Source organism: Xenopus tropicalis, chromosome 6 (genome assembly GCF_000004195.4).
Source record: "Xenopus tropicalis strain Nigerian chromosome 6, UCB_Xtro_10.0, whole genome shotgun sequence".
In the NCBI taxonomy this organism is placed as follows: Eukaryota; Metazoa; Chordata; class Amphibia; order Anura; family Pipidae; genus Xenopus; species Xenopus tropicalis.
Genome location: NC_030682.2, coordinates 63,487,352 through 63,498,474, shown reverse-complemented (window position 1 = coordinate 63,498,474; position 11,123 = coordinate 63,487,352). Strand labels below are relative to the sequence as shown.

Here is an 11,123-nt window from a genome sequence, read left to right as displayed (position 1 = left end):
TGTAAATAATCTTATTAAAAACTTTGCAAGTGTAACTAGATTGATCGTTTGCCCAAATATTTATATTGCTTTGATAAATTACACCTTACTGTGAGGGGAAAGCAATTTTAAATGACGCCCTCCTAAAAAAAACACACACACACACACATTTCATTGGCTGTTTACTTTCAGTTTCTATTTCTAGCTCAAGGCATTTACGAACAGCAGATTTAATCAAGAGGGAAATATTTCTCCCATGTTTCACAAGGCAAATACTACTGGGCAGTGCAGGCAACGTGATTACACTGTAGCTCCCGGCCGTATTGTTGTTCCTGTATAGCTTTATGGGAGCAATGCTCATGTGATTCCCCGCCCTATTCCCCCCCCTCCCGCACTGTAGTGTCAGCTCCGCAGCCTCACGTTCAGTAATCCGCAGGCAGAGCCTTAGGGAGACATGCTCTGTCTCAGAGACACAGCTGCAAGAACAGGTAATGGGGATTAGGGAGGACAGGAGACCAAAACAGGGACAGCTGCATAAATGGCAGACTGTGGGCGGCATCTTCCTTCTCGGCTTGGTTGTGCAGAAGGCCGCTAGTACTGGGAAACAGCTAGGGCTGAGGAAGGGAGAGGCAGTTGTCAGAGATGCATATGACTGGAATCAGCTGGCAGGAATGGTACAGAGGTGCAGCTGGGAACAAAAGGGAGGCTAGGGGAAGATCTGTGTGGAAATGAAAGCTTTCTTGGGAACAGATTTGTATGGTTGCACATCTTTAACAGAATTGGGTAGTGTAATATATATGTTTGGTGGCAAATGTAAATATATTGGGGTTTGATCAGCTCTCTATAATATATGTCATGGTCTGCTAAATGTGTGGGAAGGAGGAACTGTATATAAATGAATAGCTCTGCCTGTAATAATGTAATAATACTAACAAGAATTTTCTTGTTAGTTGATCAGAGGTTTAGATGATGATGGTGCATTGGTGTAGGTACTGATTTTGACTACTGATATCAATTATGCAAACTTCAGTAAGCTGTCTCAAATACTTCCTAAAGAACAAACCTGACATTGCCACAAAGACATGAAAGGTTACAGATCTGTGATTGCTGACATTTACAAAATTGGGGCTGGGTGCAAAATGCAAAAATAAAAATTTTTCATGACATATTTGCACATTGTACCCTGTCCCATTAAAACTTGTTTGTTGTGTCCTGTGGTGCAACTCTTTGCTCTTCTAGAATGGATCACATAGAGTTTATGACAGGCATCAGCATACCCCCCAACTGTCCCGCTTTGCGCGGGACAGTCCCGCTTTTTACAGCGCATCCCGCTGTCCCAGAAAGCTCCATGAATGATTATGGAAATGCGGGAACGATCAGCGATATGTGGGCTGAATGTGGGCGCTCCAGCTCCTTGCACGGGTCCTCTCCTTATTTGGCTCCTTCTCCGGCGGTGACAGGCACTTTTAAAAGGTTGCGCCCCGTGCGTAGTGACGTCACACGTACCCACAGGCGCAACCTTATAAAAGGTCCTGTCGCCGCCGCATAAGGAACCGCATAAGACGAGGAACCACTGAAGAGGAAGGAGTGTATTGGGGGGCTCTGTGTATGGGGGGTCTCTGTGTATGAGGGGCACTGTGTATGGGGGGCTCTGTGTATGGGGGCACTGTGTATGGGGGGCTCTGTGTATGAGGGGCTCTGTGTATGGGGGGTACTGTGTATGGGGGGCTCTGTGTATGGGGGGGCTCTGTGTATGAGGGGCACTGTGTATGGGGGGCTCTGTGTATGGGGGGCACTGTGTATGGGGGGCACTGTGTATGGGGGCACTGTGTATGGGGTACTGTGTATGGGGGGCTCTGTGTATGGGGGGGCTCTGTGTATGAGGGGCACTGTGTATGAGGGCACTGTGTATGGGGGCTCTGTGTATGGGGGGCACTGTGTATGGGGGCACTGTGTATGGGGGCACTGTGTATGGGGGCTCTGTGTATGGGGGGCTCTGTGTATGGGGGCACTGTGTATGGGGGGCTCTGTGTATGGGGACTCTGTGTATGGGGGGGCATTGTGTATGGGGGGCTCTGTGTATGGGGGGCACTGTGTATGGGGGCACTGTGTATGGGGGGCACTGTGTATGGGGGGCACTGTGTATGGGGGGCTCTGTGTATGGGGGGCACTGTGTATGGGGGCACTGTGTATGGGGGGTACTGTGTATGGGGGGCTCTGTGTATTGGGGGGCTCTGTGTATGGGGGCACTGTGTATGGGGGGCACTGTGTATGGGGGGGTACTGTCTATGGGGGGCTCTGTGTATGGGGGGTACTGTCTATGGGGGGCACTGTGTATGGGAGGTACTGTCTATTGGGCCATTGGGGGGCACTGTGTATGGGGGGCACTGTGTATGGGGGGGTACTGTCTATGGGGGGCTCTGTGTATGGGGGGTACTGTCTATGGGGGGCACTGTGTATGGGAGGTACTGTCTATTGGGCCATTGGGGGGCACTGTGTATGGGGGCAAAACTGGTATAGTTATCTCACTTAACTTACTTATAACTTACTCCTTAGGTAGCACAGTATGAGGGTATAGCACATTTGCGTCTGATCCCACCATTTCAACTATATAAAAGGAGTATTTTTAGAAAAAATGGGGTTTGTTAATCGGGGGCGTGGCCACAAAAGTGGGCGTGGCAAAAATATTTATTATAGTGTGTAAATTAACATGACCCAGGCATCATCCACAGCATCCTTACACTAACACTCTCTAACCAATAAAATGCATGACGCTATCATCTTGGAATGATACTGGCCACAGCTTTATTAGTTTTTCAATACAATTCCAAGCACATAACAATTTAGTAAAATACAATAACATCATTTACAACAAAACATATTAAACATTGTAAATATTATATAACATATAACATCATGTAACATCCATATAACTTGAACCCCTATCAGTCTGCCCCTCCTTACCTGAAGCACTATCCTCCAGCCATAAAACCTCCTAGCCCAGAGGATAGGCCGCCAAACCGTACTTACAAAAGAGACTCCACCTTACCTGGAGCCCCCCGCCATCACCTTTTAATATTTTACCCGTAATCCATCTGCAACAATGGCCACCCACCTTAGGGGTTAAACCATCCCACCAAGGTAAGCCTCTCTTACCGGCCCAAATATTTACCCGGTAGACTGACAAGGGCCTGCCACAGCATGCCTAGTTGGACACCTTCAACTTTGCATGCACCTCCAAGACTTCCATGCCAACTCAATTGCTTCTTGTATAGTTATGTTGAACAGATCCATTCCCACCTCATTCAGATGTACGCCATCTGATGAGAAATAAAGTGGCTGATTCTCCAACTCCTTGTGCCTAATTGCTAACCCTCCCTTGGCCTGAATGTATTTTGACACTGCCCTGTTCACTTTTATCCTAGCCCTGTTAACAGCTGCGTGTGACTTGGCACCCCAATATGCTCTTGGGATGATGTCGGACCAAATGAAATTCACCCCAGGGAAAATTGATTCCAATCTGGAAAAATCATTTTTGATATTCCAAATTAATTGTTTCATGGGGCAGTGACCTAGGTCGTTGCCCCCACAGTGGACTACTATGATATTAGGTGTTGCCCACTGGTTCTTCTTATGAATTATCCTTGGCACTAATTCGTCCCAGCGTAAGCCTCCTATCCCTAACCAGGACATGATCACCTGCAATCTTGGGAAACCCAGCTGCCTCCCATTCCTTCGCACCGTGGCGCGCTTCTCCACCCTGCGGATAAACGAATGTCCGACAATCCAAACATTACAGGGGCTGTAACCTAGAAAACACATACCGTTACCTATTGATTCTGTAAACTGAAAACAGAGAACTTTTCATTTTTTATTTATTTATTTATTTTTATTGCATATGTCATAAGAATTCCACTCTAGTTGGCCTAATGTATGATTTGAATCTGTTCGATTCCCACCTGCCTATCCTCTGCACAATCCTTGTACCTAAGCCCCATCTTGCTGCCTCCGTGGCTGCTCCAATACGAAATGAGTGGCTCCCATAGTCTTTCTCTGCTAAGCCTAAGCCCCTTAGTGCTCTTTTTAGCACCGCTATGAATTGGAACCGGGATAAGCATGATCCGTCCTGATGCACTAAATATGTGCCCTGCCCTGTTGGTCTCACTCGCCTGTATTCCCTGTGGCATTCTACTGGGCATGTGTGGCAACCTGCCAGCCCAAACAAAGGGACCGTAAGCCCTTCTCCTTCCTTGTCTGTTTTAGACCCCCTTATTATTATACTCAATCCTTCCCCTGTTTCTCCCACGTCTTCTGCCTGTATCCCCCCTTTCCCTTGTTTATTCTCGCTAACCAACTCTGAGATCCTAAATGCCCCATAAAATGCCCAGGAGAATGCCAACTGGAACAATACTAACTCATATGCCGTATGGGTTATTACCTGCAACTGGTCAAACAAACCTTCCAATATACCTAACGTTATTGGGCGTCGTCGGTCAGCTGACCGCTTGCCCTTCTTGAACCCCTTCACTGCCTGTTTGATGACAAATTCTTTTGTAAAATCCCTCCAACCCCGCAGTTTGAAAAGGAAGGCCCATGCTGGCAACTTCTTTTCCAAACTGCTTGTTGATATATTTGCCTCAAAGTCTTGTGACAGCTGCCACACCAGCAGGCCCAGCTTGGCACTGTCGCATGTCACTTCGCCTGCCCCGGCCTCCATTTTCCACCACTCTGCCCATATGCGTTTATATCTGGCCTATGTGTTAGGTGCTACTGACCGTTGTACCCAGTCCAGCATACCTGTCAGATGAGCCGCCACACCAGGTCGGGGCAAGATTCTCCCTGGGCTGCCGCCTCCGGGGCCAGCCGCCGAAACCTGTTCCACTGAAAACGTGAAAGAGAATCAGCAATTTCATTAGTATACCCTGGAACATGCTTTGCCCCAAACCTTACATTCCATTGTAAATAGCGTAGCACCAGATGCTTAAGCAAGCACAGTACCGGCAGAGACCCCGAGGTCAAGTTATTGATGGCCATTACCACTGACATATTGTCCGTGAAAAACACCACTGACTGAGAGCCCCACAGTTCCATTGCCACTATAATGGGGAAAAGCTCTAGCAGTGTTAGGTTGCTTGTGAGCCTATTCACCGTCCATTCACTGGGCCAGGGTGCTGCGCACCACTTTCCTTTGAAGTATGCCCCAAAGCCGCCCGACCCCGCTGCATCTGTGAAAAAGTGGAATTCCTCGTTTGCGCGAGGATGGCTTTGCCAATACAGCTTACCGTTAAAATCTTGCAGAAAGATTCTTCAAACCTCCAAGTCTTCCCTGTGCCCTTTATTCAACCGGATAAAGTGCTGTGGTTGGCGAATGCCAGCCGTCACAAGTGCTAGGTTCCTTGAGAAGACCCAGCCCATAGGTATAATGCGGCATGCAAAATTTAATTTACCCAGTAATGACTGCAGCTGTCTAAGGGTCACTTTTTTTGCTGTCCTGGCATACCCCACCTCTTCTTTTAATTGTTGGATCTTATCTTGGGGCAGTCTGCATTCCTGTCTAAGCGTGTCGATTTCTATGCCCAGAAATCTCAGGCATGTACTGGGACCTTCCGTCTTATCCGGTGCTAGTGGAACACCAAACAAGCCTGCTACCGCCTGGACCGTTTGCAATAGGACTGCGCAGCGCATGGATTGGCCTGGGCCCACACAAAGAAAATCGTCCAGATAGTGTATTACTTGTCCCTGTTTTGCCGGAATTTTAAACCCAAATTGAAACCCATCCCTTAAAAGTGCTGCCTTTTCTTTGTTTCATTTAGCCAGGGAAGCATCTCTCTTACTTTCACTGGTGTCACTCCCTTTTCCAAAATTGGCCTTAGTGACCCCTGCTCGGCTCCGCTTAAAGCATTTGCTGTAGGGGTGTGTACCCGAACACAGCGAGCATTCGTGGCGGAAACGGCATGACCCTCCCCAATTGCATTGGCTGTCATTGTACAGCCAACAGACACCTTTTTTATGAGCTCCAGACGGGCTTGTGCTCCGCCCGCTGGAACTCCCTGGAAAGGGTTGTGAACCCCCAGCCCCTGTGCCTGTGTATCCCTGAAAGCCTTTGTTGTTCATGACCCTCATCCACAACCCGATGTCCCTGTGATCCCACTGCAGTTCGGGCCGCATGGCCATTCTCTGCCAGAATTGCTCATCGTATCGGAGCCATGCCAGGCCTCCATATACCCTGTGAGCCTCCCATATGCTGTCTAAATAACAGAATAGAGCTGAGCATTGCTCCAGCTGTTTTTCCCCCAGGATGCTGGCTAGAATACAGAACGCCTGCATCCAATTCCCAAATTTTCTGGGGATCAGTCTAAATCTCCGCCTGTCCTCATCCTCTTCCTTCCTGTGTTCTTTCCCTTTTTCAAATTTTTCTATATTGAACCTTTCTAACGGGAGCAGGGTAAATATGTCCACATACTCCTTTTTGCCTATTTTTTCCCTGTTTTCTGGCTTGAGGTGCGCTCCCAATGGGCCCTCAAAGCACAGGTACGCGTGCCCTTTATCCGAGTCTGAAATGGGGGTCTTTTTCTCATTCTTATCTGTTTGTGGTCCTTTCTCTGTTGCCCCGGTACCTGTTTTTCCCCTGTGGCTAGTTGTGGCTTGTGGGATTGCTGCCGCGATTGCCGTGTTGGCATCCCTGGTGCCCTGTCCCCCACTTTCTATTGTGCTACTACTTGGGCCCTGTTTCTCCCAATTCCCTATCAGCTGCCGTATTCCGGTCATGAATGCCTCCCATGTGGCTACCCCTGTTGGTGGTTCGTTGCTTACACCGTGCTGATTGTTTGGTTGCACCCTTGCGGGTGAGCTGAGGCTAGCAGTGGTATTACCTGGTTGCGTGGTTCCCTGAGCACCCTGTCCTGATGTTCCTTGTCCAGTTGCCGTCGCTGTGCTGTTCCTGCTGTCCTGTGGGGAGAGAAGCTGGGGGGGGAACAACATGCATCCTGCCTGGTCAGTGCCTCCCCTCCCCCCGATGTGGACCTAATTCCTGAGGCCTGGGGAGCTAAACCTTCCTGCCCCGCTTTGGTAGCACTGGGTAGCCCCACTCCTGTGGGCTGCTGGCTTCTGGGCATCCCCCCGCCCCGCTCCTCCATATAGGGGGTATACCGTTGCCTATCTCCCCCTCTCTCTCTGGGGTCGCCCCATTGTTCAGGGGCACCCGCTGAAGCCCTTCCTGGCCTGGCCCCTGTGCTCCCCCCAGGGCCGCTCCACACGGCTCCTTCTGCTGGCGGGAAGGCCGCCCACGTGGCCCCAGCCCCCTCACTGCTTCCCCCTGTGTGTTGCGCTCCCCCTCCGTTGGCTCCCCCTGTGTGCTGCACCGCTCCTGGCCCGCCGCTGTCCCGCATGTGCTTCCTTCCCCCACCGCTGCCTGCCCCTGTGTTCAGGTGGGTGGGGGTCCGCGCTGTTCTCTCAGCCACTCTGGGGGATCTCCTGGCACCTGTCGGCCCTGCTTCCGCTGCGGGTCCCGCTCTGCTGGTGCTTGCCCGGGGGGTGATTGGACTCTGGGTGGCTGGCCTCCTCCTTCTGCTTGGGGGTGACGGGCTCAGTCGGCTGGGGGCCCTGGATCGGCGTTGTCTGGGCGGGTCCGGGGCGCCTGGCTCTTCTGTGGTGGTTGGCAGGAGCTGCCAAAGCCATTCTTCTCCCCGTGTGCTGGCTTCTGCCCGGAGCCATGCAAGCATCTCCTCGACCGCTGCCATGATGATCTGGGTTCAATTGAGTAGGCGTGTTGTTTTGCTAACTTTTTTGCGTGTTCACTCTCCTGGGAACTTTACTTTACTACCTGCTTCCACAAAATGGTTGCAAGTTCACCTTGCCTTGCTCTAAAGATGGCCACCTACTCCTCCCCCCGGACTTAACCCTTCCCACTCAATTGAAAACCACCTATGGGGCTCCGGCTAGGGATGAGCCTGGGTCATGGTGCCCCTCCTCCAAGCTGGGCTGCTATCCGTGGCTTACTTTACCAGTGATGTTGCCCATAGTAACCAATCAGATCTTTGCTTTTATTTTCTAACTTGTAGGGGTCTGTTCAAATCTAACTGCTGATTGGTTGCTATAGGCAACATCACCTGTGATGTTAAGAAATAGCAAAACAGGGGAGCACTGAACAGATGGGTTGAACTGCAACTATGTGGTCCGTGCTGCAAAGTCTCAAACACGCCCCGATCCAGGCAGTGCAATATAGATAAATTGTAGATGGAGCACAGGAACATCCTTCCTTAAAATATCACTTTTATTCAAACGCTAAAAACCATCACGGAGTTAGGCACCCACAGCTTTACGCGTTTCATGGCTTCTCGCCATTTCATCAGAAGCTACACAGGTGCCATGACACAATTGCATTTAAATACACACCCCCAGCCCAAACCCTCTATGTAAGTTAACCCTATATAAACCCCAATTGATCCCTTTAAAAACAGAAGTTAGAAAACATCGAAAAATACATATTATTCAATGTACATCCATTATCTCAAGATGCCCAAACTCAGTATTAATCCCCATGTAATACGATTTATACATTAGACTCCATTTATAGATTGCACATATGTTCATATATTACATATATGTTCATATATTGGAGAGATGAGTTGGTTCCAAAGTCAGATTGTCCGCTTTTATCACTATATTGACAATTGTATTGGAGTTTGGCATGGTGATGAACCGTCCTTACAGTCTTTTGTAAATTATTGCAATGAAGCAATGGAGGGTATTCAATTTACCTATGAGACAGATAAGGTGAGGATCCCATTCCTGGACGTAGTTTTTAGTGTAAATAACAACATGATACAGATGGATCTTTTTCGTAAGCCGATCACGCATAACACTCTTCTACATGCTGATAGTGGGCATCCTGTTACGTGTTTGAGGGGTATCCCAGTGGACAATTTTTGCATCTTAGACGTATATGCTTATCCTGGGATGCGTTTCAAAACCAAGCAATGCAATTGTGGGACAGATTTACCCAACGAGGCTATGATACTCAAACTATTAAAAGGGCATATGATAGAGCTGTGGTCACTAGTATATCTGATCTGTTGAATCAGAAACCTAAGGATTCAGGGTGCGAACAGGGAATAAAATCTAGACCCAGGTTCTGCACAACATACGGGAGAGGAGTGTTAGATATACAGAGGAGTATTCGGAAGCACTGGGGAGTGCTATTACAAGATCCTCTTTTGGGTAGTACTCTTGATAAAAATCCCCAATTTGTTTTCAGGAGAGGAAGGAACATAGCCTCCTGGGTTTCCAGTAGTCTGTATTCCTCTAGTATTAATGAACAAGGATCGACATGGCTGCGATATAAGGCTGATGCCACACGTGGCGTAGGGCTGATTATTTCGGCAAGCGGAAAAACGCTTGCCGAAAATTCAGCCCTACGCCTGCTACTTGTGCCTGCACCCGAATGAATGGAATACGCTCGGGTGCCCGCACATGTAGCCGATATATGCATGAAAACACGAGAGAATGCAAAGTCTCGCGTTTTCATGCGTATATTGGCTACATGTGCCTGCACCCGAGCGTATTCCATTCATTCGGGTGCAGGCACAAGTAGCAGGCGTTATTCTGCTTGCCGAAAAAATCAGCCCTACGCCACGTGTGGCATCAGCCTAAAGGCACTTTCAGATGTGGTAAAAACAGGTGTAAGGCCTGCAATGTGATTAAGGTTTCAGATACTTTTACCTGTACTTACACAGGTCGCAGTTTTACCATTCCTCAATATTTTAATTGCCAATTTTACCTGGTGACTTGTGAATGCGGAGCCCAGTATGTGGGTAAGACCATTCGGAGAGCAGGAACTAGGTTCCTTGAACACTTGGCAGCAATAGATAGGAAGGATTTGAAATCTGCTGTTGCCAAACATGTCGTTGAAAAGAATGCTGGGAGAGGGACGATGAGGTTTCAGGTCATTGATAAACCAAAGTGGAATTTAAGGAGGGGTGATCTGGACACTAAATTGTTAAAGAGAGAGGTATATTGGATATATCACTTGAAGTCTGTGGAACAGTATGGTGGTTTAAATAGGGAATGGGAGATTTCATGCTTTTGTTAAAGGGATCAGGACGTGTAATGACTGATATGAATTAAATTTGTAGTGTGGGCCATGATAAAATATAATTTAAGAAAATATATTGGAATATACTAACATAAAATATACTATAATGATAACATCATAAGAGAGCTAATGGCCTGTAATAAATACATAGAATTTATGCTACTAATAGTGTACCTCAACAACATATTTCTGACCAAAAAGATATAATGGGGATAGACATTGTTCTGTATGGTTTATTGTGATAGGTACCACCGGTTAAGCTTCATGTTTGGGATTGTTTTGCAATTATATAGTGTAATATATGAACATATGTGCAATGTATAAATGGAGTATAATGTATAAATCATATTATATGGGGATTAATACTGAGTTTGGGCATCTTGAGATAATGGATGTACATTGAATAATATGTATTTTTCGACGTTTTCTAACTTCTGTTTTTAAAGGGATCAATTGGGGTTTATATAGGGTTAACTTACATAGAGGGTTTGGGCTGGGGTGTGTATTTAAATGCAATTGTGTCATGGCACCTGTGTAGCTTCTGATGAAACACGGTAAATCTGTGGGTGCCTAACTCCGTAATGGTTTTAATCGTTTACATAAAAGTGATATTTTATGGAAGGATGTTCCTGTGCTCCATCTACAATTTATCTATATATCACCTGTGATGTTAGCTTACAAACGATAGTAAAAAATTTGCCCCTTAGTATGGGGCTTCCTTGCATCTGTGTGAACTGCACTCCACACATGCAGATATTTAATCTGGTGCATTTTATACCAGCGACTACTGCAGGTGGAAATTTGCCCCCTTTAGTGCTAAGAAACTTGCTCCAGACACCAGTGGCAAATGAGCCCTATGGTGTTTTTGATGTTACACTCAAAATATTTTTAGTATCATCTGATTCTTGCAGGCCTTGCATTTTCCATACCATTTCCTCTAAAAGCAGTTTCGTAATCTTAACTTTTTAAGATTTAGTACCAAATAAAGCCTCCTGTAAGCTGATAGTGTGCATAGAGGCTGCCTAACAGCCAATCTTAGTCCTTATTTGGC

The 11,123-nt window shown here is 47.5% G+C and overlaps 1 protein-coding gene across 3 annotated transcripts in view; it reads left to right on the top strand.

Annotated features, from left to right (window-relative positions):
• Positions 1-337: 337 nt before the first annotated feature.
• stard3nl (STARD3 N-terminal like) overlaps positions 338-11,123 on the top strand; it is a 30,348-nt gene continuing 19,562 nt past the window's right edge. For 2 of the 3 annotated variants that reach the window (XM_031903248.1, XM_031903247.1), the window contains exon 1: positions 338-467. The gene's annotated coding sequence lies outside the window, so the exon portion shown is untranslated. 3 annotated transcript variants of the gene reach the window in all.